Source organism: Staurois parvus, unplaced genomic scaffold (genome assembly GCF_062004578.1).
Source record: "Staurois parvus isolate SC_StPar_1 unplaced genomic scaffold, SC_StPar_1.0 ptg000347l, whole genome shotgun sequence".
NCBI classification, from domain to species: domain Eukaryota; kingdom Metazoa; phylum Chordata; class Amphibia; order Anura; family Ranidae; genus Staurois; species Staurois parvus.
This window is the reverse complement of record NW_028318143.1, coordinates 10,909,675-10,937,021: the sequence shown is the minus strand read 5'-3', so window position 1 is coordinate 10,937,021 and position 27,347 is coordinate 10,909,675. Positions and strand designations below refer to the sequence as shown.

Below are 27,347 nucleotides of genomic sequence, written 5' to 3'. Positions count from 1 at the left end.
TTATCCTAAAACATTCCATTTTACATAGAATTGAGAAATGTTACTTTTATTTTGGCAGCAACATATGATGGTGGTGTGTTTTTTCTCTAAAATTATTGAGTAGGATATCAGCTAAGTGTTTTGAGACTGTGGTTTCTTGCTATACAAACTTTATTTTAACTACCCATGTTCTCTTACTAAGATACAGTATGTATACATGCTATTAACATGTCTTTGTCAACATGCAATTTTGTAGTAAAAGTTTTTAATTTAAAAGCCCACATCTTCAAACATTTTATGCCCTGGCTTCTATATTGTTGAATATGCTGTAATGCCAAACATAACTATTTTAGTTCCACTTCTATTAGCTAGTAATATATTATCAGATTTTAAATCTGCATGAGAAAGACTGATTCTCTGCCAGATTTTTACCAGTATTTAAATCTAAATGGGAAACACCACAGCAAAGCATCAGAGTCCAAAGTACAGTTTTATTCCTGGCATACATTGGTTAGCCCAAACCAGTTACTTACATTACAGTTTCTATTTTAATATCAAACTATAGCCAAAGAATAAATGACAGCCTGAGTCTATATAATCATATCTTATACTATATTTCCATAAACCCCGATGAAAGGGGCAATATTTGGCCCCTAAACATGTTGACTTTTGCACTCAATACTTTGGTGTGGAACTTTATGTTTAGATTCAAATACTATCTTCAGATTCCAATGTTCTTGTGGGAGTTCCTTGGGGAACAGAAGCAACCTAGTTATAACCCAGAAGTCCCATAGGGACATTATCAGTACAGCATTGATAACATAAATTTCAAGTACTAAATTATCTGTCAAGGTTCCAGCACCATCAATGTACAACTCAAGATTTTTATTGGTGTCTCTGTCCCTGCTGGGATTGTTCTCTCTATCAAAAATATAAGCATCGAAAGTGGGATCTCTATAACTGATCCGATTGTGGAAAGAAAGCTGTAACTTACACTCTCATTATAATTAGGAGACAGTGACACAATTCAAATGACATTCTGCAGATTGTAGAAAGCTTTAATTCAAAGACTTGTGCAGATCTTGTGGTAGTTCCTTGGTGGTTGGAAGCAACCCACTTATAACCCAGGTAACCCATAGGGACATTATCAGTACAGCATTGATAAAATACATTTCAAGTACTGAGGTATCACTCAAGGTTCCAGCACCATCAATTTACTACTCAAGATTTGTATTGGTGTCTCTGTCTCTGCTGGGATTGTTCTGCCTCTCCAATCTAAGCACTGCAAGCGTGATCTCTATAACTGGTCTGGTTGTGGAAAGATAGCTGTAACTTACAGTCTCAGTAGATTTATCAGACAGTGACTATATCTAAATGACATCTAGCAGATCATAGAAAGCTTTAATCAAAAACTTGTGCAGATCTTCAGAGATAGGTAAAAAGAAATTATAGTATGTCTAGCTCCAGCAATTACATGGGATCAGAACAGAAACTAAAGGCATTCTGAAAAGAAGATGTGATTAGCTATACAGAGCTTCTCCTAGCTACCGAACGAGAAATGGACAACAATATTTAAAGGCAAACAAATAGACAATACATGTCTAACATGATAGGGATATTCTCCTCTCTTCCTTTCTTGGTGACAACTATGCTATTGTTGTGTGTTTTCCTTTTAATAGCATTTTCTATGGATCCTTATGTAGTTTTACCGACTCTCCAATCTCTAAGGGAAAAAATAGAAAATAATGTAATAGGCTCTTTCATTGATATACCATAGAAATATATCAATAATGCAAAAAAAAATGCCCTAATGGAAACAAACAGCAATAAAACTAACAGAGAATCTAAACCTTACAAAAAAAATTTAAAAAGTTTAACCTTGGTGTAGAATTATTTAGGTTCAGGGGTGGACAAACTTTGGCTCTCCAGGTTTGGGTTTCTAGAGCACTGGGCTGACTTTTCATTGGGGTGCAGCCTATACAGTATGCTAGAGATGGTTTGCACCTAAATGGAAGGGAGTCTGCTGTGCTGGGGGAGAGGTTTATGGGAAGGCTGGAAGAGTATTTAAACTAGGATTGAGGGGGGATGGAGAATTAGATTATAACAGGGTAGACAGATCAGACAGGGGTCAGTACTTATTGAAGGGTGGAATGGGGAAAGATGGGGGGAAGGCTATGGCAAATCAGAGGGTCCCATGTTACAAACAACCAGTGGAATTGGTACCATTTGTATGAAAATAAAAAAATATGCAAAATATGTGTGAACAAGGTGTCAATGAATTAAAGTGTTTGTTTACCAATGCCAGAAGTCTGCCAAGCAAAATAGGTGCGTTGGAAGCTTTGGTGCACGAAGAGAACTATGATTTAATTGGTATTGCTTAATCTTGCCTTCATTCTTCACATTCCTGGGCCATTAATATTCCTGGCTATGTTCTCTTTTGGAGAGACAGGGTAAATAGGAAAGGTGGTGGTGTCTGTCTCTATGTGAGAAGTGATCTCAGAGTGAGTGTGAAAGAGGACATAGTAGATGGAGAGTGTGATGAGGCTGAAGTATTATGGGTGGAACTGCACATGGGAGTGCGTACTACAAAGGTAATCATTGGAGTTTGTTATAGGCCTCCCAGTGTTAATGAGGAGACTCAGCTCCTTACACAGATCGAAAGGGCTGCAAGGGCTGGGAGAGTGATAATAATGGGGATTTTAACTACCCGGAAATTGACTGGCGTAATGGTACTGCAGGAACAGTTAAAGGGCAAAATTTTTAAACCTACTACAGAAAATTTTCTGATACAGTTGATAGAGGCCCCTACTAGGAATGATGCTCTGCTGGACCTGGTAATCTCAAACCATGCAGAGCGTATTATGAATGTCCATATAAAAGAACATCTGGGTAGCAGTGACCATAACATGATTTCATGTATTGTTCTTTCCTTTCCTCCGTTCCCAAAATCCATTCACTATATCCCTCTGCTCCTCCCAAACAATTGCATATCGTGTCCTCACTGCTTCCTTCACCCCTCTACGGCACCCACCACCTCCTCCTATTGCTCCACTCTCCCACTGACCCGAACACCTCCACTAGTAGTTTCTCACGCTCTTGCACATCACGCTCCCATGCCACCTTTCTCACCCTTTTCCTCCTCCTAACCGCGGGGGACATTTCCCCGAATCCTGGCCCTCCACCACCTCCCTCACCCGCACAACACCCTCCCGCCTCTATGTCCTGCCACAACCCCCGTAACTTAGTATCTGTCCCCCTGCTCCCTAAAATCTCCCCCCCGTTTTCATGTGCACTGCTGAACGCCCGATCGGTGTGCAACAAGCTTACCGCCATCCACGACCTCTTTGTTTCCCGCTCCCTCAACCTCCTAGCGATCACGGAAACCTGGATCCAGCCCACTGACTCTACCTCCCCTGCTGCACTCTCCTACGGAGGTCTCACCTGGACCCATTCACCCAGGCCTAACGGTCCTAAAGGTGGTGGGGTTGGTCTGCTCCTGTCACCGCAGAGCACCTTCCGAGTCCTCCCAAACCCCCCTCCCTATCCTTCTCCTCCTTCGAGGCCCACTGCATCCGACTTTTCTCCCCAACCCCCCTGAAGATTGCTGTGATATACCGGCCTCCTGGATCCATATCCCGCTTCCTGGATGACTTCTCCTCCTGGCTACCCTTCTTCCTCTCCTCTGAGCTACCCACCATCATCCTTGGGGATTTCAACATCCCTGTCAACCTCGACAACCCAGACACATCCCATCTCCTCCACTTAACCTCCTTTGCACTTGCACAGTGCATACAATCCACCACCCACTCCGACGGTAATATCCTTGATCTCATCTTCTCCAACCACTGCGCTCCCCACAACCTCACTAACACCCCCTTCCCTCTCTCTGACCATAACCTGATTACCTTCTCTATCTCCTCGTCCTCCAACGCCTACCCCTCCAAATGTCACACTACTACCAGCCGAAACCTCCGCAACCTTAACCCTGCCCCCCTCCACTCTGCAGCTGATCAACTCCATGACAGCATCCTCCCACTGTCCTGCCCCGACTTGGCTATGCAACGCGCTATCAACAGCCCTTGACTCACTAGCACCTTTAACCACACGCAACATCAGACCCCGACCGCTCCAGCCCTGGCAGACTGATCACACCAAAACCCTCAAACGACGCCGTCGTGCCCTGGAGCGACTATGGCGCAAAACCAAATCCCAACAAGCCTTCACCCGCTACAAATCTGCCTTCCACACCTACACCTCCTCCCTCCACACTGCCAAACAAGCCTACTTCCTGACCCTCATCAAGGCCCTCTCCTCCAATCCTCACCGACTCTTCTCCACCTTCAACTCTCTACTCTCGCCACCCCCACCTCCACCCAGCACCTCACTCACTGCCCTTGAGATTGCCAATCACTTCAAAAACAAGATTGACACAATTCGCAAGGACATCGCCGCAACTCACACACCCTCTCAACCCATCCCCTCTCACACAGCTACCCCCTCATCCCCCCTCTCCCTCGACATAACCCGCAGGGACATCGTCGCTGCTCAAACTCCCTCCAACTCCGTTCCCCCTCACTCAGCTACCCCCTCATCACCCCTCTCCCATGGCCCCACCACTGCTCTGACCCCCACTTACACCCCACCCTACATTCCTCATACTGAAGCCCCCCCAACACTCCGCACCTTTGACCTTACTACCATCGAGGAAGTCTCCAAGATCCTCTCTGATGCCCGCCTCACCACCTGCCCCCTCGACCCTATCCCCTCACAACTCCTATGACCTCCCTCCCTCTCCATCCTACGCTCCCTCACCCACATCTTTAATCTCTCCTTCTCCTCCGGCACTTTCCCCTCCCCTCTGAAACATGCACACATCACCCCCATACTTGAAAAGCCCTCCCTGGACCCCAATGACCCGAACAACCTCAGACCCATCTCCCTGCTCCCATTTACATCTAAACTCCTCGAGCGCCTAGTCTACACCCGCCTAAGCTCTCACCTCAACAACAACAACCTCCTCAATCCCCTACAGTCTGGCTTCCATCCCCTACACTCCACCGAAACTGCCATACTCAAACTCTCCAACGACCTGCTAACCGCCAAAGCTAATGGCCACTATTCAGTGCTCCTACTCCTTGACCTCTCTGCGGCCTTCGATACAGTCGACCACCCCTTCCTCCTCAAAAAACTACACTCCCTCGGCCTCAGAGATTCTGCTCTCTCCTGGCTCTCATCCTACCTGTCACAACGCTCTTTCAGCATTACCTATAATGCTACCACCTCTCCTTCACTCCCCCTCTCTGTTGGGGTCCCTCAAGGCTCTGTCCTCGGGCCCCTTCTCTTCTCCATCTACACCTCCTCCCTTGGCCAACTCATACACTCTCACGGCTTCAACTACCACCTCTATGCCGACAACACACAAATCTATCTCTCAACCCCCCACCTTACCCCCTCGATCTCTGCCCGAATCACACACCTACTGAGCGACATATCAGACTGGATGTCGCTCCACTTCCTTAAACTGAACCTCTCCAAAACCGAGTTTTTTGTCTTCCCCCCAGCCTGGACACCACCCCCCATTGACTTCTCCATCATGTCCAACAACGCCACCATCAAACCTGCCCCGCAGGCCAGAGTACTTGGTGTCATTCTGGACTCCAACCTATCCTTCCAGCCCCAAGTCCAATCTTTAACAAACTCGTGCAGACTCCACCTCCGCAACATCGCCAAAATATGCACGTTCCTAACCCCAGAAACCACTAAACAGCTCATCCACTCCCTCATCATATCACGACTCGACTACTGCAACTCCCTCCTCACTGGCCTGCCTCGCCGCTGGCTATCCCCGCTTCAGTTGATCCTAAATACGGCTGCCAGACTCATTCACCTTTCCAACTGCTCCATTTCCGCCACCCCCCTCTGCCAATCCCTCCACTGGCTTCCGATTGCGCAACGGATCAAATTCAAAATCCTAACACTGACGTGCAAAGCTGTCCACCATACTGCCCCGTACTACATCACTGACCTAATATCCAAGTACCGCCCAGCATGCACACTCCGCTCCTCACTAGACCTCCTTCTCTCTAGTTCCCTGGTCTCCTCCTCCCATGCCCACCTCCAGGACTTCTCCAGGGTGTCACCCATCCTCTGGAACTCCCTGCCCCAACCCATCAGATTATCACCTACTCTCCTCTCCTTTAGGCTCACCCTGAAAACCCATCTCTTCAGGGAAGCCTACCCCACCCCCTGCTAACTTGCCGACCTCCTCCACTCTTCCTACCACTCCATCCCCCACAGCTATCTCCTCCTGTGCCACCATCCCCTCCCTCCTAGATTGTAAGCTCGAAAGAGCAGGGCCCTCGATCCCCTCATGTTTCGCATTGTATTGTATTGTTATTGTTCTGTCACATGTTCTGTCCCCCTTTGTAATGTACAGCGCTGAGCGAACCATTGGCGCTTTATACTGTATAATAATAATAATAATAATAATTGTTAGCTGTGAACAGCAAGCACATACGGGAAAAATAAAACCGCTCAATTTAAAGAGACCTAATTTTACAAGGCTGAGAGCTCCTTTTCCAAGGCTAAGAGCTGCTCTTCAAGACTTAGACTGGGAGGGAATATTGGCATTGATGAACACAACACAGAAATGGGAGTTCTTCAAAAAGACTGTATGTGAACACACTGCAAAATATATTCCCATGGGCAACAAGTTTAAAAGGCTAAAAATCAAACCTATGTGGCTTACGGCCATAGTTAAAAAAGCTATAGATAATAAGAAAAGAGCTTTTATTAAATATAAAAATGAAGGAACGCTAGCATCGTTAAAGCATTACAAAGAATATAACAGAATATACAAAAAGAAAATAAAGGCTGCAAAAATTGAAAATGAATGACAGATTGCAAAAGATAGCAGGACAAACCCCCAAAAATTCTTCAAATATATTAATAGTAAAAAGGTTCGGTTCGAGCATGTAGGCCCTTTACAAAATAATCTAGAGTGGGTGACTGGGGACACAGAGAAGGCAAATTTATTAAATACCTTCTTCAGCTCTGTGTATACAAAGCAGCATGGGGGAGCTCTTGTCCATAATGGGCAAGGTATTGACACAGCTCCAAAGGATCTTCATTGACTCACAATTGATATGATCCAAAATTATTTAGACAGAATAAAGGTGAATAAAGCACCTGGACCAGATGGCATACACGCATGGGTCCTTAAAGAATTGAGCTCTGTCATTTCAAAGCCATTGTTTCTAATTTTTAATGACTGGCATAGTACCACTGTATTGGCGTAAGGCCAATGTAGTGCCAATATTTAAAAAGGGGTCAAAATCTTTACCAAGTAATTATAGACCTGTTAGTTTAACGTCTATAGTTGGGAAGATACTGGAGAGTTTAATAAAAGACCACATAGATGAGTTCTTGCTGGAAAAAATATTTTAAGCAACAGACAGAATGGATTCATGAAAGAAAGAAGTTGTCAAACAAATCTGATTTCTTTTTATGAAGAGGTGAGCAAAACCTTGGACAGAGGGGTGGCGGTGGACGTGGTATACTTGGATTTTTCTAAAGCATTTGACACAGTTCCCCACACACAACTAATGTGTAAGGTAAAGTCTACAGTAAAGTCTACGAGATTGGAAAAATCCATATGTAAATGGATTGAAAACTGGCTAAAAGATCGTATTCGGAGAGTAGTGGTTAATGATTCACACTCCAAATAGTCTAGGGTTGTAAGTGGTGTACCCCAACGTTCAGTAGTGGGACCCTTACTTTTTAAGCTGTGCAGTTGAATAACGTCTTTACAGGATGTCTTCAACTTACAAGCCGACCTCAATGCTCTGTTTAATTGGGCAACTATGTGACAAATTAAGTTTAATGTTGATAAATGTAAGGTTATGCACTTGAGGGCTAAGAATATGCATGCATCCTACATACTAGGGGGGGGGTACAACTGGGGGAATCAATGGTGGAGAAGGATCTGGGGGTTCTGGTAGATCACAAGCTTAATAATGGCATGCAATGCTAAGCTGCGGTTTCTAAAGCGAGCAAAATCCTCTCTTGTATTAAAAGAGGTATAGACTCCAGAGAGAGAAATATCATATTACCCCGGTACAAATCATTAGTAACACCTCATCTGGATTATACAGTTCAGTTTTGGGCACCAACTCACAAAAAGAACATTTGGGAACTGGAGAAAGTACAGAGAAGGGCAACCAAACTGATACGAGGCATGGAGGAGATCAGCTATGAGGAAAGATTAGGGAAACTGAATTTATTCTCTCTTGAGAAGAGGAGATTAAGGGGGGATATGATCTCCATGTATAATACATAAGGGGGGATATGATCTCCATGTATAATACATCAGTGGTTCATATAGTGAACTCGGTGTAGAGCTATTCACCCTGAGGTCATCACAGAGGACAAGGGGGCACTCTTTACGTCTGGAGGAAAATAAATTTAATCTCCAAACACGGAAAGGTTTCTTCACAGTGAGAGCTGTGAAAATGTGGAATAGACTCCCTCAAGAGTTGGTTCTGTCTAGGTCAGTGGATTGCTTTAAAAAAGTCCTGGATTATTTCTTAGATACACAGAATATAACTGGATACTAACATTTATAGGTAAAGTTGATCCAGGGAATATCCGATTGCCATTCCTGGGATCAGGAAGGAATTTGTTTCCCTGCAGGAGCAAATTGGATCGTGCTTTGCTGGGTTTTCTTGCCTTCCTCTGGATCAACTGTGGGTATAGAATTATAGCTCTTTTTTAATGGTGGAACTGGATGGATTTTTGTCTTTTTCAGCCAGACTAACTATGTAACTATGTTACTATGTAATAATTAGAGATGAGCGAATCGAACACGGCGAAGTGGAATTCGTTTCGAATATTAGAAAAATTTTGATTCGCGCCGAATCCGAAAATTAGCAGACTTTGGATGCGCGAATCGAAATTTTTCCAAAAATGGCGGCGACATGTGCGGCGACGGAGCAGGGATCTCTGGGAAGGCGCGCAGACAAGGCGCGCTGACCCATAATGCATTCATTCATGACATGTGATCGCATTAGCCAATCAGCAGCCAGCCAGCCAGCACTGTGTAATGGTGGAGCTATAAATTGCGGCCATCTTACAATCAAGAGAGACAGATCTCTCTGTATTAGGGACACAGAATCGTTACTTAGGGACACAGAACCGTTACTTAGGGACACAGAACCGTTACTTAGGGACACAGAATCGTTACTTAGGGACACAGACCCGTTACTTAGGGACACAGAACCGTTACTTAGGGACACAGAACCGTTACTTAGGGACACAGAACCGTTACTTAGGGACACACAATCGTTACTTAGGGACACAGAACCGTTACTTAGGGACACAGAACCGTTACTTAGGGACACAGAATTGTTACTCAGGGACAGACACAGAATTGTTACTCAGGGACAGACACAGAATTGTTACTCAGGGACAGACACAGAATTGTTACTGAGGGACACAGAATTGTTACTGAAGGACACAGAATTGTTACTGAGGGACACAGAATTGTTACTCAGGGACAGACACAGAATTGTTACTCAGCGACAGACACAGAATTGTTACTCATGGACAGACACAGAATTGTTACTGAGGGACAGACACAGAATTGTTACTGAGGGACACAGAATTGTTACTGAGGGACACAGAATTGTTACTGAGGGACACAGAATTGTTACTCAGGGACAGACACAGAATTGTTACTCAGGGACAGACACAGAATTGTTACTCAGGGACAGACACAGAATTGTTACTGAGGGACAGACACAGAATTGTTACTGAGGGACACAGAATTGTTACTGAGGGACACAGAATTGTTACTCAGGGACACAGAATTGTTACTCAGGGACAGACACAGAATTGTTACTGAGGGACACAGAATTGTTACTGAGGGACACAGAATTGTTACTCAGGGACAGACACAGAATTGTTACTGAGGGACACAGAATTGTTACTGAGGGACACAGAATTGTTAGTGAGGGACACAGAATTGTTACTGAGGGACACAGAATTGTTACTCAGGGACACAGAATTGTTACTCAGGGACAGACACAGAATTGTTACTGAGGGACACAGAATTGTTACTGAGGGACACAGAATTGTTACTGAGGGACAGACACAGAATTGTTACTGAGGGACACAGAATTGTTACTGAGGGACACAGAATTGTTACTCAGGGACACAGAATTGTTACTGAGGGACACAGAATTGTTACTCAGGGACAGACACAGAATTGTTACTGAGGGACACAGAATTGTTACTCAGGGACAGACACAGAATTGTTACTGAGGGATACAGAATTGTTACTGAGGGACACAGAATTGTTACTGAGGGACACAGAATTGTTACTCAGGGACACAGAATTGTTACTCAGGGACACAGAATTGTTATTCAGGGACACAGAATTGTTACTCAGGGACAGACACAGAATTGTTACTGAGGGACACAGAATTGTTACTGAGGGACACAGAATTGTTACTCAGGGACAGACACAGAATTGTTACTGAGGGACACAGAATTGTTACTGAGGGACACAGAATTGTTACTGAGGGACACAGAATTGTTACTCAGGGACAGACACAAAATTGTTACTCAGGGACACAGAATTGTTACTGAGGGACACAGAATTGTTACTGAGGGACACAGAATTGTTACTCAGGGACACAGAATTGTTACTCAGGGACAGACACAGAATTGTTACTGAGTGACACAGAATTGTTACTGAGGGACACAGAATTGTTACTCAGGGACAGACACAGAATTGTTACTGAGGGACACAGAATTGTTACTGAGGGACACAGAATTGTTACTGAGGGACACAGAATTGTTACTCGGGGACACAGAATTGTTACTGAGGGACCGACACAGAAATGTTACTGAGGGACACAGAATTGTTACTGAGGGACACAGAATTGTTACTCAGGGACACAGAATTGTTACTGAGGGACACAGAATTGTTACTCAGGGACAGACACAGAATTGTTACTGAGGGACACAGAATTGTTACTCAGGGACAGACACAGAATTGTTACTGAGGGACACAGAATTGTTACTGAGGGACACAGAATTGTTACTGAGGGACACAGAATTGTTACTCAGGGACAGACACAGAATTGTTACTGAGGGACACAGAATTGTTACTGAGGGACACAGAATTGTTACTGAGGGACACAGAATTGTTACTCAGGGACACAGAATTGTTACTCAGGGACAGACACAGAATTGTTAGTGAGGGACACAGAATTGTTACTGAGGGACACAGAATTGTTACTCAGGGACACAGAATTGTTACTCAGGGACAGACACAGAATTGTTACTGAGGGACACAGAATTGTTACTCAGCTACAGACACAGAGTTGTTACTGAGGGACACAGAATTGTTACTGAGGGACACAGAATTGTTACTCAGGGACAGACACAGAATTGTTACTGAGGGACACAGAATTGTTACTCAGGGACACAGAATTGTTACTCAGGGACACAGAATTGTTACTCAGGGACAGACACAGAATTGTTACTGAGGGACACAGAATTAATACTGAGGGACACAGAATTGTTACTGAGGGACACAGAATTGTTACTCAGGGACACAGAATTGTTACTCAGGGACAGACACAGAATTGTTACTGAGGGACACAGAATTGTTACTCAGGGACAGACACAGAATTGTTACTGAGGGACACAGAATTGTTACTGAGGGACACAGAATTGTTACTGAGGGACACAGAATTGTTACTCGGGGACACAGAATTGTTACTCGGGGACACAGAATTGTTACTCAGGGACAGACACAGAATTGTTACTGAGGGACACAGAATTGTTACTGAGGGACACAGAATTGTTACTGAGGGACACAGAATTGTTACTCAGGGACACAGAATTGTTACTCAGGGACAGACACAGAATTGTTACTGAGGGACACAGAATTGTTACTGAGGGACACAGAATTGTTACTGAGGGACACAGAATTGTTACTCAGGGACACAGAATTGTTACTCAGGGACAGACACAGAATTGTTACTGAGGGACACAGAATTGTTACTGAGGGACACAGAATTGTTACTGAGGGACACAGAATTGTTACTGAGGGACACAGAATTGTTACTCAGGGACAGACACAGAATTGTTACTGAGGGACACAGAATTGTTACTGAGGGACACAGAATTGTTACTCAGGGACAGACACAGAATTGTTACTCAGGGACACAGAATTGTTACTGAGGGACACAGAATTGTTACTGAGGGACACAGAATTGTTACTCAGGGACACAGAATTGTTACTCAGGGACAGACACAGAATTGTTACTGAGGGACACAGAATTGTTACTGAGGGACACAGAATTGTTACTCAGGGACAGACACAGAATTGTTACTGAGGGACACAGAATTGTTACTGAGGGACACAGAATTGTTACTCAGGGACACAGAATTGTTACTCAGGGACACAGAATTGTTACTCAGGGAAACAGAATTGTTACTCAGGGAAAGACACAGAATTGTTACTGAGGGACACAGAATTGTTACTGAGGGACACAGAATTGTTACTCAGGGACAGACACAGAATTGTTACTGAGGGACACAGAATTGTTACTGAGGGACACTGAATTGTTACTCAGGGACACAGAATTGTTACTCAGGGACACAGAATTGTTATTCAGGGACACAGAATTGTTACTCAGGGACAGACACAGAATTGTTACTGAGGGACACAGAATTGTCACTGAGGGACACAGAATTGTTACTCAGGGACAGACACAGAATTGTTACTGAGGGACACAGAATTGTTACTGAGGGACACAGAATTGTTACTCAGGGACACAGAATTGTTACTCAGGGACAGACACAGAATTGTTACTGAGGGACACAGAATTGTTACTGAGGGACACAGAATTGTTACTCAGGGACACAGAATTGTTACTCAGGGACAGACACAGAATTGTTGCTGAGGGACACAGAATTGTTACTGAGGGACACAGAATTGTTACTCAGGGACAGACACAGAATTGTTACTGAGGGACACAGAATTGTTACTCAGGGACACAGAATTGTTACTCGGGGACACAGAATTGTTACTCGGGGACACAGAATTGTTACTCGGCGACACAGAATTGTTACTCAGGGACAGACACAGAATTGTTACTGAGGGACACAGAATTGTTACTCAGGGACAGACACAGAATTGTTACTGAGGGACACAGAATTGTTACTCAGGGACAGACACAGAATTGTTACTGAGGAACACAGAATTGTTACTGAGGGACACAAAATTGTTACTGAGGGACACAGAATTGTTACTGAGGGACACAGAATTGTTACTCAGGGACAGACACAGAATTGTTACTGAGGGACACAGAATTGTTACTGAGGGACACAGAATTTTTACTCAGGGACACAGAATTGTTACTCAGGGACAGACACAGAATTGTTACTGAGGGACACAGAATTGTTACTGAGGGACACAGAATTGTTACTCAGGGACACAGAATTGTTACTCAGGGACAGACACAGAATTGTTACTGAGGGACACAGAATTGTTACTCAGGGACAGACACAGAATTGTTACTGAGGGACACAGAATTGTTACTGAGGGACACAGAATTGTTACTCAGGGACAGACACAGAATTGTTACTGAGGGACACAGAATTGTTACTGAGGGACACAGAATTGTTACTCGGGGACACAGAATTGTTACTCAGGGACACAGAATTGTTTCTCAGGGACACAGAATTGTTACTCAGGGACAGACACAGAATTGTTACTGAGGGACACAGAATTGTTACTGAGGGACACAGAATTGTTACTGAGGGACACAGAATTGTTACTCAGGGACACAGAATTGTTACTCAGGGACAGACACAGAATTGTTACTGAGGGACACAGAATTGTTACTGAGGGACACAGAATTGTTACTCAGGGACACAGAATTGTTATTCAGGGACAGACACAGAATTGTTACTGAGGGACACAGAATTGTTACTCAGGGACAGACACAGAATTGTTACTGAGGGACACAGAATTGTTACTGAGGGACACACAATTGTTACTGAGGGACACAGAATTGTTACTCGGGGACACAGAATTGTTACTCGGGGACACAGAATTGTTACTCAGGGACAGACACAGAATTGTTACTGAGGGACACAGAATTGTTACTGAGGGAGACAGAATTGTTACTCAGGGACACAGAATTGTTACTCAGGGACAGACACAGAATTGTTACTGAGGGACACAGAATTGTTACTGAGGGACACAGAATTGTTACTCAGGGACACAGAATTGTTACTCAGGGACAGACACAGAATTGTTACTGAGGGACACAGAATTGTTACTCAGGGACAGACACAGAATTGTTACTGAGGGACACAGAATTGTTACTGATGGACACACAATTGTTACTCAGGGACACAGAATTGTTACTCAGGGACACAGAATTGTTACTGAGGGACACAGAATTGTTACTCAGGGACACAGAATTGTTACTCAAGGACAGACACAGAATTGTTACTGAGGGACACAGAATTGTTACTCAGGGACACAGAATCGTTGAATTAAAGAGTATGTCAGACAACATGCAGAGGAGTGGCAGAGGAGGCAATGTTTTAGGAGCGAGCAGACGTGGCAGCAGAGGAAGGGGTCGAGGCAGCACTAGTCGCAGCCAGAGGCCAGTGCTCCCGGTGTCATCCAGCGGTCGTGTCTCCACTGACAACCCTGCCGTCATCGATTGGTTGGCTCGGTCGTCTTCCTCTTCCCAGGTCACCTCTGACACCTACAGCCAATGGTCAGTGGGTAAGTCAGACACAACCGTTAGTTGGCATGGCCCGGGAGCAAGCCCACTGAAATCACGTGTCCTCTACCTGCCCCTGTCCTTTGGTGTTCCCTCACCAAGCGAAGTATCACATGCTGTGGGCTCAGCCCCACTGTACAGTGAGGAAGAGCTAACAGAGGGCGGTCAGGAATGGGGGGAGACATCCGCCTCTTCAGCAACCAGGCGAAGAAGTACTGGCGAGGAGAGTGGCTCGGTAACCGGTCTAGAGACAGGTCTGTCTCCTGACCCACACGCAGCCGAGGGGGCTAGTAGTGAGGCGGAGACCCTAATTGATGATGATGAGACTGATCGCACTTGGCAGCCTCGTCGTCATCAGGCTATTGCTTCCGCATCATCAGGAGAAGAGGGTGCCAGCTTGGCAGCGAGCAAAACAGTCGGTGGGTTGCCCAGGAGGCAGCAGGGTCGCAGCAGTGTCAGTGGAGGCAAACGGCCACGGAGTAGAGCACCAGCTCCACTGCAGCCTACCACCACGGCCAGTAGTGGTGCCGGTGTGCACGGAGGAAGTAGCAGTCAGCCAGTGAGGAGTAGCGGGGGCAAAGTTTCCTACTCGGCGGTGTGGCAATTTTTTGTCAAGCCGCCCGAGGAAGTAAACGTAGCCATATGTCGACTATGTGGCCAGAAAGTCAAGCGTGGCCAGGGGGCCCATGTTGGGACTACAGCGTTGCGTCAGCATATGCAGCGTCGCCATTTGGTGGCCTGGGAAAACCGTGATAAAGATACGGCGGTTCTGCCTGCCTCCTCATGCTGCTGCCAGGTCCAGAGTGACTCATGGGTCCCTGTACGGCCTCCCATTGCTGCTGTCTCCATCACCACACTCTGCCATGTGCCACTTTCAGGTCTCCTCACACTGCTGGTGTGTTCCATTTTGTCATGGGGTGCTGGCAGATTACGAGCCTCCCATTGCTGCTGCCAGACCTGTAATCTGCCATGGGCCCCTGTACCGCCTCCTCATGCTGCTGCCAGGTCCAGAGTGTCTCATGGGTCCCTGTACGGCCTCCCATTGCTGCTGTCTCCATCGCCACACTCTGCCATGTGCCACTTTCAGGTCTCCTCACACTGCTGGTGCTGTCCATTTTGTCATAGGGTGCTGGCAGATTACGGGCCTCCCATTGCTGCTGCCAGGCCCGTAATCTGCCATGGGCCCCTGTACCACCTCCTCATGCTGCTGCCAGGTCCAGAGTCTCTCATGGGTCCCTGTACGGCCTCCCATTGCTGCTGTCTCCATCGCCACACTCTGCCATGTGCCACTTTCAGGTCTCCTCACACTGCTGGTGTGTTCCATTTTGTCATAGGGTGCTGGCAGATTACGGGCCTCCCATTGCTGCTGCCAGGCCCGTAATCTGCCATGTGCCCCCGTACCGACTCCTCATGCTGTGACGTTGCAACAAGTTGGAATTCAACCCTACATATGTTAACCGCCTTTACGAACAGCGAAAGGCCATCACCGATTTCCTGATGTTACAAGCGGATAAAGGTACTCCCCTGTGTAACTTAGATGTCAGCCATTGGCAGCTCATGCGTGACACCTGCCGCTTGCTCAGGCCCTTTGAGGAGGCCACGCTATTTGTGAGTCGGCAGGACTATGGGATGAACGACGTCATTCCTCTGTTGCACGTCCTGGAACAAATGCTATTAACAATGGCTGGTCAGGGTGCGGTAGACGTGGCGCACAGATCTCAACGCCACATGACCCCTGTGGGGGCAGGACAGGAAGAAGAGGAGGAGGTAGAGGAGGACATTGGTGCTCAGGAATTATTGAGTGAAATGGGTGGTTTTTCCACTCAGCGGACAGGAGTGGAGGAGCAGGAGCATCTGGTAGAGGAGGAGGAGGAGACAGAGGACCCAGACGCACCGTGGCAGTATGCTGTGGAGATGGAGGCAGGGAGTCCCTCGCATTCCTTGGCACAAATGGCCCATAGCATGCTCGGTTGCTTGCGTAGCGACAGCCGAATAATAGCCATCAGACAGAGGGATGACTTTTGGCTGTCCACCTTGTTGGACCCTCGCTACCGTTCAAAAATGGTGGCCTTTTTCACACCTGCTGAGAGGGAGGCCAAAATAACGTACTATAAAAACCACCTATGTAGTCAGTTGGTCTCTGCCTTTCTGCGCCAACGTCCATCCTCAGACACTGTGGGCCCTGTGCGCTCCCGTTCCGCTGCCATGGCAGCAGGGGAGGGGAGGGGTGGGGTGGTAGGAGCAGTGGCAGCTCCACCAGCAGCAGCTGCCTCAGTCTGCAGTCGATGATGAGTAGCTTTCTTCACCAGCGCAGTGAGGAAACTACTAACCAGCCGCAGCAGCAGCAGCATCAGGTTTACCTGGAGCAGGACCTCAAACAACAGGCTCGGGCCTACTTGGACAGCACCCTGCCAACCGATGTAGACAATCCCCTTGACTACTGGGCAACGAAACTTGACCTTTGGCCCCAACTAGCTGAATTTGCCCTTGAAAGGCTGTCATGCCCTGCCGGTAGCGTGGCATCGGAGCGCGTGTTTAGTGCGGCAGGAGGTATTGTAACTCCGCGGAGGACACGACTGTCCACCCAAAGTGTGGAGAGACTCACGTTTGTGAAAATGAATCAGGCGTGGATTAGTCTGGATTTCAAACCACCAGTTCCTGACACAACTGACTAAATCCGCCATGAATCATGCCCCAAACATGTTATTATTTTTAACATAGGCCTCTGTATGGCCTTCAATTTAAGCTGCTTACGCCTCGCCACTCTGCCATGGGCCCCTGTACCGCCTCCTCTTGCTGCTGCCAGGTCCAGAGTGTGTCATGGGTCCCTGTACGGCCTCCCATTGCTGCTGACTTCATCGCCAGACTCTGCCATGTGCAACTTTCAGGTCTCCTTACACTGTTGGTGGGTTCCATTTTGTCATAGGGTGCTGGCAGATTACGGGCCTCCCATTGCTGCTGCCAGGCCCGTAATCTGCCATGGGCCCCCGTACCGCCTCCTCATGCTGCTGCCAGGTCCAGAGTGTGTCATGGGTCCCTGTACGGCCTCCCATTGCTGCTGTCTCCATCGCCACACTCTGCCATGTGCCACTTTCAGGTCTCCTCACACTGCTGGTGGGTTCCATTTTGTCATAGGGTGCTGGCAGATTACGGGCCTCCCATTGCTGCTGCCAGGCCCGTAATCTGCCATGGGCCCCCGTACCGCCTCCTCATGCTGCTGCCAGGTCCAGAGTGTCTCATGGGTCCCTGTACGGCCTCCCATTGCTGCTGTCTCCATCGCCACACTCTGCCATGTGCAACTTTCAGGTCTCCTCACACTGCTGGTGGGTTCCATTTTGTCATAGGGTGCTGGCAGATTACGGGCCTCCCATTGCTGCTGCCAGGCCCGTAATCTGCCATGGGCCCCCGTACCGCCTCCTCATGCTGCTGCCAGGTCCAGAGTGTCTCATGGGTCCCTGTACGGCCTCCCATTGCTGCTGTCTCCATCGCCACACTCTGCCATGTGCCACTTTCAGGTCTCCTCACACTGCTGGTGGGTTCCATTTTTGTCATAGGGTGCTGTATGGCCTCCCATTGCTGCTGCCTCCACCGCCACACTGTGGCTCCACACTCTGGTTTTGGCCCCGTGACTGCCCAAATGAGTGAAGTGTGCGGTGATTCTAAGATCGACGGCACTCATCTGCATGTCATACTGACTGACAGTATTATTTCTCTTCCCCAGCAGACTCCAAGGGCATTTAAATTAAAGGTACAGTGTTCTGCACTAATATAAAGGCTCTCTGAAGCCTAGAAACCCTTTTTATAAGTTAAATTCGCAGCGAATATATTCGCATCGAATTTATTCCTCGAATTCGCCGAATCAGCCGAATCGAATTTTTGAATACTTCGCTCATCTCTAGTAATAATGCAAGAGACACAATTCTTTAGTAACACTTCTATATTAGTCTTGTTAAAAAAAAGTAGACCACAAGAATAGTGGGTTTAGGATATACAACCCCAGTTAACACATAAATATAAAAAACTGATAAAATAGGAATAATCAGTTAGCGACATTTAACAAATTATACAGTCATGTGTAGTAAGCTTCAACTATTAAACTGCAACTCCAGCAGTGAGGGGGGAAAAAAAGGTTTGTTGACTCATCAACTCCCTCTAGGCCACTGGTGTTTCAATGGTGCATACAGAGAATTATGCAAATGTATACTCTGACATGAATTGATATAAGTGTACTAATTTTATTAACAATGGCCTTTGAAGAGAAGAGGTCCCTTTAACTAGAGATTACAACTTGAGTCCTGTGATGTTTAAAGTTCCTGATAGGGTGGTGACCTTTGTCTTCTGCTAGCCATGGTAGGGCCCATAAACAGTAGTGAATACTGTTAATTCAATGAAGTTAAACAGATAGACTGTGGTACTGCTCAAAGCAAAGACCTCCTAATACTGAGACATAAAGGTGTCTGCATGCAGTGTCTCTAGAGTGATGACAGAAAGAGGTTGGGTATCTGCCCGCTCACCAATCCCATATCCCATGAATAGGCCAGCCTCCTAAGAACAAGAGTTCTTGCACAGGCTCTTGGCAGTTTGCATTGATGTGCAGAGCTGCAACTGCATATCAGTTAGTAAGATACTGTATATGACTCTAGCAGCAGCATTCATGATAGACTGGGGGGGGGTTAGGGGGTTCCAATTGTGCTTCAGTGTTGTGACCTGTCACATTCTTCCTTGATCAAGAGAGACTATATACAGTATGGGCTGTGTTGATACACATTGCACTTGCCTGGTCCACTTTTGCCACTTTTAGGAAGCCAATCCAGAGCAATGATGTGCTGCTGACCCTGGAGCCTAAGCATGTAGCATGAACTTTATAGAAAGTTCTATAAATGGAAATGCTTCCGTGCCTATAAATAAATTGAGACATTTCACTTTTATGCAGCATTACTGCGCATTATTTGAATGCTTTGGCTTTACAAGCATTGCCAAGACACTGGCTCATTCAATAAGGCAATGTACTATATGCAAATTGCAGAATCTCTGACAACCCACCACTATTCATCTTTCACTGATCCAACCTTAGTAAACCAAATTTTATAGTCGTTGGATGCTGCTTATGACTTCATTCTGCTCCTTTACTGATTAAGCTTATTGGAAGCTAAATGGTAACATATTGTAAAGAATTGTTATTTTTACAGCTTCATATAAGTTTTTGTTCATTTCCGTTACTCTATAATGCTTTGCCTCCACTCACTTTTTATTCATGTCACTTGCACTTGACACTTGCATACACATTGCTCAACTTACAAGCCAATCTGATTATTCATTCCACTTACAAGTCATTCACACTTTCATCACTCCACTCATATATAACTGTCTTCTTCACATACACATCCATCACCCACCCTCTCACACATCATCTATCACTTTACTCATCAATCATACCAAGCATAGATTAATCTTTCTCAGGCCACTCACTCATACTTGTTCAATGGAATTCAATCTGCTATGAAAAGCCTGTTTAACCCTCAAGTGGTTACAAGGCCAGTAGAGATGTTAGGATCCTATGACCCAATAAATATCTATTTGTATACAGTCAAAACTTCACAAAACATTAGCAGGTGTAGACAGGAGTTACTTCCACTAAAGAATGTCAATCTAATGTTCTTACCATGGTTTTACATAGCACAATGTGGCCAATTTAACTCATTATATTTGTTATTGAACCAGCCCACAAATTATATGTACCACAACCCCCAAAATTAGAGCATATCAAAGATTGTATTGTTACAGGACTGGAATTTCAGGTGTTACAATGTACACAAAAAGTCAGTAAATAGAGTTAATATCACGTTTAGACTCGGAGTCTCACCAATACGGCACACGATGGCAATATATTAAATTCAAGCACTTTATGGAGTCAATTCTTTCTGTACGTTTCTCAGACCATAGGGATCTGCTGCATAACGAGAGAAGATATGCTCAATTTAAACTTAAAAAGCAACTCCACCTTTGTAAGAAAAAAATAGCAAATAAAAAAAATAATATAGTATATACAATTACAACACAAGCCATAATATAATTTAATGTTATTAAAAATTATCTTTCTTTTTCAATGTGAAGCACTGTCATTTTCTGTAAAATGCAGTTCAATATGGTTGCCTGGAGGTCTTCTGTACACCCCCAGAAATGTCTTTTCCTGCTTGTGTCATAGACTTACTAATTTTCTCAGAACTCTCCACTAAAATACTTGTCAGATTTTTGGAATCCCCTGCAACAAAATGTTATTTTTGTTGAGATACTCCAAAAGTGAAATCGCATCTAAAGGGATGCAGACCCTGACACTTTCCTAATTAGAACCCTGTAGGTGCAGCAACAGATTGATAATTATGAAATCACTTCAATACAGATTCAGTTTGCACACAGCTTTATCTTCAGAATAACAATAGGTAGGACTCTGCAACAAAGTGTGTTAAAATCCTTGCAATGTACATTGATGACCTAGAGAGAAATGTTTTTTTTTCTCAATAAATGGGGTTACTCTTTAAAATGACATTAAAGCCATGTTTTAAGAACCTTATAATAGTACTTACATGATGCAGATCATTTTTCTGAATACCCCTTGGTGTATATGGATACATGTTTCAGCATCAGACACTTTCAAACACTTCCAGATCCTATCTCCACCTCCCCAGCAGTTGGGTGACCACACATCAAGGAGTTAGTGTGGTTTTCCCATCTTATTATGGGACAGGCTTCCCTCGTGTAGGGAACATGGCTCCCATCACTTCCTTTTCTTTCCTGGCCCCAGTTCTCCCCCGAATTCCACACATCCCCCTTTTTCTTCTTCCTTTGTTTTCTCTTCCTTGTTTTATTTCCTGTTTCTTCTATGTGATTCCATTCTCTTGCCCTTTTAGTTTGACAAATTTATGTTTTATTGAATGTGACAAATATTGGGGCTATAGGCCTTAGGCCCTTACTCCACCAAGTCGACCCATTAGGGATGTCTGTTTTAAGACCCCTACTGTACAGATTTGCCTAAATCTGTAATGGTCAAAACAAGTTTTTGATGTATAGCCACATAACGTACTTATTGGATTCTGTTGTAAATTCTTTTTTCTATTTCCTACACTACGGTACAAGTTACTGTTCTAATTCTGTAATATTCTGAAAATGCAATAAAAATATATTTGACTATAATAGTACTTACATGATTTTGCTATTCCTTTTAAAAAATGCCCCCCTGTTCTTGCTCTGCTAACTGTGCTATGGCCACGCTGGCCGACTTCTGTTACGTGGGTGCCTCCTGGGCCTGCTGAGACCTTTTTAGTCTTACCAGAGTCTCCAGTTCATGAATGCTTCTGTTTAGAACTACAACCTTATGTGTAGCCATTCCCAGCACCACACATACAGGCAGAGCAAGAGGGACAGTGAGCCAAAGCCATGCCTCCACCTCCAAACAGTGGTGATTGACAGAAGCTCCCAAGTCATTGTGGCTTTGGCTCCATGTCCCTCTCACTCTGCTTGTTTGTGGCACAGGGAACAGCTGAATGTAAGGTCATAATTGTAAATTAGTGGAGATTCTTGAGAGGCTCCATAGGTCCCAGCAGGCAGAAAGGGTACCCAGATATCTGAAGATGGCCAACACGGCTGAGGCTCATAAGCAAAGCAAAGACAGAGGAGAATTTTTTTAAAAAGAATAGCAAGAGCATGCAAATCCTACTTTAAGTATTTCATAAAAATAATTACAATTAGGTAATAATGAATCATAGTATAATTAATTTTACTAACTATAAATGGGTAATTAGGTGGAGGATCACAGCAAAACACTCTCCCATGAGAAGAGAGGAGGGGATTAAAAACTGGGATATGCAAATCCAAAATCAGCCAGACAACAGCTTCTACCGAGAAGGACATCTGGGATATCAAAAATTCTCAAAATCCTTAAATGAGGCTCAAGAGGATTATCGGTCCTAAATGTATGTATTTTTCCCTATAATCTGAAGTCCATATATCATACGAGGAATCTTTAATCCTTTTTATCTTGACTGGGAAAAATGTCCTCAGTAGTACTTAGGATGGATATACTGCTCACAGAATAGCATAAGCAATATGTATAACTATAAATGGCAAATAAGTGTGTAAAAAACATGCATATAAATCGTGAAAACAGTGAACATAATATATACAAATGCTATAAAAAGTGATATCATATACGGTCTAAATAAAGGACAATATAATAATTTTTAAAGTCCATGTGTATATTATCTCAAGAAAACAATTGGCGAAAAGAACTTGCGTTCCTAAAGTACACCAACGTGAACAAACCACCACCATGTGGACAAAATGGAGGCTGACCAGATGGAGAGACCCCTTAACTACAGGGGGTCATTAAACGCTTTGTATTAATATAATGCCATCCAGACTTCTATGTGAAATCTGAATTTAGGTTCCCCTTAGATTAGTACATCATTCCCTTGGTGTGGTCAGGACAGTATCATGAAAAATAAAACATGCCTCTCATAGTGCAGTAAAACATATGTGCCTTTATTGCACAATATAAAATCCTACTTACAGATGTAAAGAGGAATACCAGCATTCATAGATAGTTTCCAAAATGGCGAACAGCACGATGACATCATAGGGAGGCTTCGTCCGACGCGTTTCATCATCAAAAGACGTGAGGGGAATGTTTTATTTTTATTAAAAGTATGGACTGGCAATTAGCTTTAAAGTAAATTTGTCAGAAATCAGAGCTATTCAAACTTAGCATCGGATGAAAAAATACAGGTGGGTACCGTTAGTAAAAACACTCAGGGGGTTACTAAAACTGCATGGTGAAAATCTGGTGCAGCTTTGCATAGAAATCAGCTTCCAGGTTTTATTGTAAAAGCTTAAATGAATAAGCTGAAGTTAGAAACTGATTACCTACCGTACACAACTGCACCAGATTCTGAGTGCTCCAGTATTAGTAAATCTCCTCCTTGGCATATATCAGTAGACCATGTTGGTGTTGAGTTCATCTCGAAAATTGTATTTTTGTGGCAGAAGTCCAGGTTACCTGCACCACTTCCAAGGCCCTCCTCACTATTTTTTTTGTGACGCCACCCATCACAATACATGACTAATAAGGAGACTCAGAGGGTAAGAATGAGTGGTACCGAATTCAACTTGTACAAGGAAAATCAAGCTTTGCATGCAGCACCATCTCCCTATATCTCTGGATCTATTGATCACATTGGCAATGTTTTGATGAAGATGATTGTGCTTATGTAATATTACATGTTCTTAGTTTTAATAGCCAATGTCTTAGGCAGGTCTACTTTTAACCTAGTAGCAACAGTGTGCAGACTATAACATTTTGTGTCAAATCTTCATTGCAATGATCTACTTTTTGCCAGGATTAGAGTTTCCATGAATTATCTTGAGCATTTTGATGCAGTGATGCAATTTTATGAGTCATGCTGGGACTTAGGATAACTCTACACAACTCTGGAATTCTTAATCAGCCCAAGGTGATTTATGTGCAATGAGTTTGAAACTGCTAGTGGTTCCATTAATTGTGTGATTTAGTTTCAGTAATATTACTTTTTGGGGAAAGGAAGGAAACCGGGCAGAGAAGGGAACAAAACCCAATGTACACTATACAGAAAAAAAGAAAAAGAAGAACAAGTCTATTGAACCGATGGAGACACCACCCACTCTTTATCTATGTCTATAGCTGTTATATATGTGGGATGTCTCAACGACGACACATTTTTTTTTTAGCATATTGTAATAATTTTTTATTATATTGTAATATATTATTTAGTATACTGTAATCTATTGTCGTAGGGACAACCTACACCCTAGAGCAGGGGTCTCCAAAATTTTCAGTATGAGGGCAATATCTTATGTTTTCCAAATATTTGCAAACCCCCCCAAAAAATTAGGTTTATAAATTAATGATTAATAAAATGAATAAGTTTATGTGGATCTTTTTTTGGAAACAGCTTGCTATGCTTCAGAAAGAACTTAAGTATCAAAAAAGTTGCTCCTTACATCAGTGCCCTCTTACAGCAAGGTCATCAAGGGGGATCAGTTTATGAAGGGGGGAGAAGTGGAGACCAACTGATCTGAATCCTCAGTCTGCACTCCGAATCTAAGCACATGCCACTGACCTCAGCTGCGGGCTGGATAAAACTCCATAGCAGGCCGGAATTGGCACATGGTCCATAGTTTGAAGACACCAGCACTAGAGGAATGATACTTGTAGATAGTAATGTTAACGTTGTTGCTTATACAAAGATTTTAGTTCCACATACTGTAGACCTGTAATTCATGCAGTTGTTTATCTGAAAATATTAGTGCACACACTGGTATAAATCACAATGTGGGGAATTTAGGGATTGGTGCACTTTTACTGCATTTATCCCTCAGGCCTACCCTACATTTCATAAAGGGTGCAAATGCCTAGCACATTATCCTTGACATTTTATTGTATAAAATGAATATAAATTATACTCACAAACATTGCGACCTAAAAGCATACACATACATAAAGCCATGTAGAAAAGTCCACTCTCCAACACCACCTAGAGATCAGATGAGACAACCAGATGATAACAATCACCCGCTGACACGATTCGGTCCCCTTCTTCAAAGCTATCTCATATGTTCTGAGCAGACCAACCTCCCTTATATGACTACTAGTGTAATATGCCATTTTCTATCAGGGAGCAGAAGTTATGTGGGGAGGGTGGAGCCTCTTAAAGGGACCACTGCCCGTAAATAAACTTTCGATCTATGTCCAGAGTTTCGTGGACATTGGTACCTGCATAACAAATATAGTCCCAAAGATCTATAGTACATTAAATGACATTGTATTATAAAAACTCTCTTATCCCGTATAATCTTAAAGATGGCAGCATGATGGACAATAAACAATTTCATAACATAATCCAATAAAATAGCAGTACTTCTCATGTCCTACATCTTAGTCAACCCTTATTCATAGCGCTGACACTGTATTTGGCAGAGCATATAATAAACTTAAATATCACCTCTCTATATGGAATGGTTCACCCAGGGTCTCTATATATCGGAGACAGATGTCCTAGGGCGGCGTTCTTCTGCATCTTGGAATGCACGCCGTTTCTTCGCTGAAACGCACCTACCGAAACCAGAAGTGCGTCACCGCAAGTACATTACTAAACTGGAGCCGGAACCGGAAGTATGTCACTGAAGCTGGACATACTAATCGCCAAATGGGCAATACATTAACCCTTATTTGGGGATATTACTGCCTAATGCACTACACTGGGCTGATCAATTACACCAGGGGAACCTAAATGTGATGGACTGGTACTATTAGAACTTAGTCGTGCATACAAAATTGCACATCACTCAAAAAAAAAACACACAATTCATAAATCTTGCCTTAAAACTGGATTAAAACTAAATTAGAAAAGAAAAAATCACTGTTGGAAATATTGATTAAAAAAGTGTTTGAATGTACAAAAAAGAAGGGGAAGGACATGATAAGTATTTAAGAAAAGATGGATGGATGTATGAATAATTTAATAAATGGATAATTAACATAAACTGATAGAACTGTCAGGATATCATGTAATCTACCTGCATCTATCTGACAGAGGTAGATGTTTATAACAGTGTTGCCATTATCCGCACCACTGGCAGGGGCATTAGTAATGACAATATAAGAAACATGGTAATGTAAATTATGAAAATGATAACGTAAAAAAGGGGAAAAATAAATGTAAACCATTCTACTGCACAGAAACTAATCCTAGACTACCCCATGCAATGCAAATGCGGCCTAAGGAATTACTTCCAAGCGGTATAGTTTTATATATATCTCATACAGGAGTATGATTGTATACCAAATAGTTACACCCATAAAGCTATTCCAATGTGGGCCTATAGCGTTGCATAAATAAATAAAGTAAATGGGTGGATGAAATATAAAAGGATGGAAGGAAATTGAAACACTATTATCTACTACACTGCCTGTATGGTATTTAAGTCTGAAACTGGTTAGGGAGGAGCACCTATAGGTGCCACCTAAACCACTGCATTTCTAGGGCTTCATTTAGACCTCTGGGTGTCAAGGAGCCTAGCTGGTGAATCCAGAAAGCTTCCCAGTTACAGACCTTCTTGTGCTTCCTGCCTGTGTCAGCATCACCCATGATTACTTTTATTACAAAAATCTTCAAGCCCTCTGTGCTCATCACATGGAATTCTGCAAAGTGATGAGACACTGAATGTTTATCAAACCCCTTGAGGATGTGCGCAGAACCTGATTCTCAAGGTATGAGGGGTACGGCCCACACATAGGAGTCCACAAGGGCAGATAAGGCCGTATATCACATATTGCACATGACATTTAATAAACTGTTGAATACGGTGAACCTTTCCATCTGTACCCATCGCCTCCTTCTTTCTATCTCACATGAATTGACATGCCCCACAGTTGGCCACTGCACAATGATAACTACCCTTTTGACCAAAGAGGGATGTCCAGGTAGATCTAACCTTTGGCTCTCTGATTGCTTTTACTCT

The 27,347-nt window shown here is 44.1% G+C and overlaps 1 protein-coding gene across 2 annotated transcripts in view; it reads left to right on the top strand.

Annotated features, from left to right (window-relative positions):
- Positions 1-27,347, top strand: part of LOC149456841 (cytosolic carboxypeptidase 6-like) — a 2,243,892-nt gene that overhangs the window by 1,719,278 nt on the left and 497,267 nt on the right. The window lies entirely within an intron of this gene.